The 4,589-nt window shown below is 31.4% G+C and overlaps 1 pseudogene; it reads right to left on the reverse strand.

Moving 5' to 3' along the window:
• Positions 1-2,117: 2,117 nt before the first annotated feature.
• LOC137751854 (ATP synthase subunit epsilon, mitochondrial-like) lies at positions 2,118-2,310 on the reverse strand (annotated as a pseudogene).
• Between the last annotated feature and the right edge of the window lie 2,279 nt (positions 2,311-4,589).

Genomic DNA, 4,589 nt, shown 5'->3' on the forward strand with positions numbered 1-4,589 from the left:
ACTGCTTTGTTTCCCCATGTATACATTCAGAAATAAAGTCTTATAAAGTGAATATATTCATCACTGTATTGAGCAATTCTAAAGTAATAGTTTTGTTAACCATTTTAGTGCTGAAATATAAATGCTATTCAATTAATACTAACTGAGTCATTTGATTAATATGAGAGGAAACATCCTAAGGACCAAAGAGATTCTTGAGTTATGTTGAGGACAAGTAAGCTATGCTTGTGAAAATATTTGAGCCACTATTGGAAATTATGATCTAAAATACAGAAAAAAGACAAAAATTTGGGCAAAATTCATGTGGGGAAGACATTTTTAGTTTTGGCACTTTGTGATATTATAAAGAGACAACATCAAGAATGAGAAGAAAGAGAGTGAAAACTAAAACATTCAGATAAATTAAGGACTGTCATAATTTAAAACTGTTGTACTCAGAATCAAAACTCCTACATGCAGGTATTATAATAATCCATGGAGGAAATTGAGCAAAATAGTCATTTGCTCTAAAGCTCTGTAGTGAAATTTGTTCACTTGTTGAGTAGGATTATTAATATTTTCCTGAGTTTATGTGAGAAACATGTATATGATAACTGAACATTGAAAAGCAACCCTAAATATAGAATATTAATATTTTTGTGATTATTCTTGAAGTGAGAAGGTAGGAATACATCCAGGGAAACACAATATCAAAAAAAGTACAAAATATATTTTCCTATGTTACTCTCTACATTTTTTATTGTTCAGGGTGGAATGAAGAGATAGGGAGGATGGGGCTTCCCTGGTGGCACAGTGGTTGAGAATCTGCCTGCTAATGCAGGGGACACGGGTTCGAGCCCTGGTCTGGGAAGATCCCACATGCTGCGGAGCAATTAGGCCCATGAGCCACAACTACTGAGCCTGCGCATCTGGAGCCTGTGCTCCGCAACAGGAGAGGCTGCGATAGTGAGAGGCCCACGCACTGCGATGAAGAGTGGCCCCTGCTTGCTGCAACTAGAGAAAGCCCTAGCACAGAAATGAAGACCCAACATATCAATCAATCAATCAATCAATCAATCTTTAAAAAAAAAAAAAGAGATAGGGAGGAAACAAAATATTTTTGAAGAAAAAAATTTTAGTAATTGGTACTGGTTGAATCCATTTCCCAAGGAAACAGTGAAGAAGGAAAAGAAAAATATGTCTTTGCAGAATATTGTTAGAAAGTTAGCAAGGGATATAAAATGATATGCTACAATAAGATTTTTTTTTGATAACAGAAGTCTTAGAATCATTCTCAGTTGAATAGGCAAAGTGCAGTAAACTATTAAAGATAGGAAAATAAAATACTATTTTTCAACTATCAAATTGAGCAAAATTTCAAATGATAATAATGAAGACAATAGCGTGGTTAAATGAACCACTGACCACATATGGTTGCTAAATACTTGAAATGTGGAAAAAATTGAGATGAGCTGTGAGGTAAAATAATAGTTTTTGAAGACTTAGTATGAAAAGTGAATAAAAAATAGCTCAGTTTTTATAGTCACTACATTTTGATATAATATTTTAAACACATTAGGTTAAAAATATATATATACATTAAGACTAATTTCACCTTTTTTACTTTTTAAAATGTGGCTACTAGAAAATTTAAAATCACCTATGTGTCTCAATTTCTATTTGTTTCGAATGGAGAATAAAATGTTCTCTACTTATTACTTTTACTTTTTTAACAAATAAATATTGAAAGTAATGATGTGTGCATCAAATTGCTGACTTTTCTTTCAAGGTTTAATTAGCTTCTACCACCTTATCACCTAATTAAGATTTAGCTATATTTCAAAAGGTGACAACCTCCATGGTTTGCACAACCATGGAGCTCTTCCTTTTGAATACTAATGCATGATTCAGATGAGAATGCTTGTGTCTGCTTCTTCCATCAGAATAAGTTTATTCTCAAAAGACTGCATTTAATCAGTCAAAGAAAAAGACAATTGGATGTCATCACATCACTTCCCCATTTAACTCAAGTTAGAATTACTTGTTGTTTTGTTTTGTTTTTTTCCATGAAGGGAGATTATTTTCAATCTGCCATAACACATGTCCACATTACATCTTCATCTTGAACATGCAGCATTTCAAGCTGTAATCAGGGTAGATTTTTTCATTTTCACAATTTTTATGCTGCTGCCAGAAGTCTTCTTGGCATTTGCTTTGAATCCTGTCTTCAGTGCACCCCCCCACTGCTTTTGCACAGATCTGGGAGTATCAGATGTAGCTGAGTTCAGCTTGTCACCAGTATGCCACCATGATGCTGCGAGAGGGGGTGCGTCAGGCCGAATCGCGAGGACCTGTCAATGTCGTCTCAGCTTGTGGCCCGGCTGGCAGAAGGTCAGGTCTGAGAATTACTTGTTCTTTGTTTTTCTGGATTTTTCATTTTCCACATGCAGTTTTGGATATATGAGATTTATAAGAACTTATAAATATTAATTTTAAATTAATTGTTTTAAAAGATTGAAACCACTCTTGTTTTTCTTAATTTATATTCAAAACTTATATTTTTCTATTCTCCATAATAAGATACAGGGCATATTACTAAAGTATTTTTTAAATTTATTTTTATTTTTATTTTTTATTTTTTTAACATCTTTATTGAAGTATAATTGCTTTACATTGTTGTGTTAGTTTCTGCTGTATAACAAAGTGAATCAACTATATGTATACATATATCCCCATATCCCCTTCCTCTTGTGTCTCTCTCCCACCCTCCCTATCCCACCCCTCTAGGTGGTCACAAAGCACCCAGCTGATCTCCCTGTGCTATGTGGCTGCTTCTCACTAGCTATCTATTTTACATTTGGTAGCGTATATATGCCAATGTCACTCTCTTACTTTGTCCCAGCTCCCCCTTCCCTCCTCCCATGTCCTTATGTCCATTCTCTACATCTGCATCTTTATTCCTGTCTTGCCCCTAGGTTCTTCAGAACTATTTTTTTTTTTAGATTCCATATATATGTGTTAGCATATGGTAATACGTTCTAATAGAGTTACAACAATATTAAACTATTTTAGTAGTCAATTTTTCAAACTAAACTATATGCAAAGGGTTTAGTAGTTTACAAAAGAATAAAATGTTGCAGTTGAACAGGAAAACTGGATCCATGCCTGGTTTATATCATGCAACCACTATACCAGGTTTGGAGACATGTCTGCATTATCATAAAATGCAGGACTTCTATTCTTATTTATAGGAAAATATAATTACAAAGAAGTTGTGAAGCCAATAAAAGTTTAAAATTTAAATATTTTTAAAAAATTTTCCAAATATAAGTTTAATTGTATTTATCAAATTTAAATTTAAATGTAATCCTTCATCATTTAAAAAATAATTTTGTAATTTCTCCATCTTCAATAAAGAAATTTACTATCCTGTATTATTGCCACTATAATTTTATATTATTTTTACTCTGATAACTAATACTACTAACTATAACACTTCTACTACTACTACTTCTATTACTGCTACTATAATATTAACATTAATATGTTAATGTTATTAATATGTTGGTTAATTAATATTAACCATCCAGGGGTTGGTTTTGATTTGTATTCAAATGTTGATATTATTATTAGTGTTTGTTTTAAAATAATCTTTTTATCTCTCTCTCTCACATCAGAAACTTATAGAAATATAAGCATAATTACATTGATAAAAGCATTTTCAATCATAAAAAAATAGTTGTATTATTCTACAGTGTGTCTTGAAGAAGAAAAAATTAACTTAGGAATATTGAAATTAAAAGTTCACCACAGACATTATTAGCTCCATCTTTCAGTCTATAACAAACTGAAAACAAGTAAAACTTTAGTTGTCATTAAAATTAAAACATAATGAGAATTTTTATCTACCTCTTTTACTTAAAATTACTTAAGGGGAATATTAAAAGTTTTGATTGGAAATATCACCACAATAAACAAATTATAATGTTATAGCATAGGTATTCCATAGAGTGAATTAACATCACTATCTAGGGATATTAGGATCCTGTGAAGTTGCATTAATTTAAGAGCTATCTTTTTCCCTTTGCAAAAACATTGGTCATCCATTTCTTTGTCTTCTTGTATTAGTTCTGGGTAATAAATATCTATTATACATTTTTTTAAATTTTCCATTTTACTTTCAGAATCTATGTTTTCATCTTTTCTTACTTAATTGTTAAGTGGAACTGACTGTTTAATTTTACAAAACATATTTGGGGACACATTCCATTATATAAAATAGTTTTACTCTATATTTACACTAGTTTTACACTCAATATGTTTATGCCAAAGATCAATGTATAATCTTAGATTCTATCTTCTCTGGAAGTTTAAATTGCAATGGAGAATTCTGTTTTATAATATGCAGGAAGACACATGAATTCCTTGTCACTAAGTCTTGTTACCAAGACATCTTAAAAGAGGTTTTTGTACTGACTGTTACTGTCTAAATCAGCTGTTTCATCAATTCTGAAGCTATTTGTAATCAAAAGTAATGGTTGTCTCAGTTGCTACTTCTTAGAGTTCAAAGCAATATATTAGAAAATCACATGTATAAAAACTCTACTGAA

Source organism: Eschrichtius robustus, chromosome 18, assembly GCF_028021215.1.
Source record: "Eschrichtius robustus isolate mEscRob2 chromosome 18, mEscRob2.pri, whole genome shotgun sequence".
Taxonomy (NCBI): Eukaryota; Metazoa; Chordata; class Mammalia; order Artiodactyla; family Eschrichtiidae; genus Eschrichtius; species Eschrichtius robustus.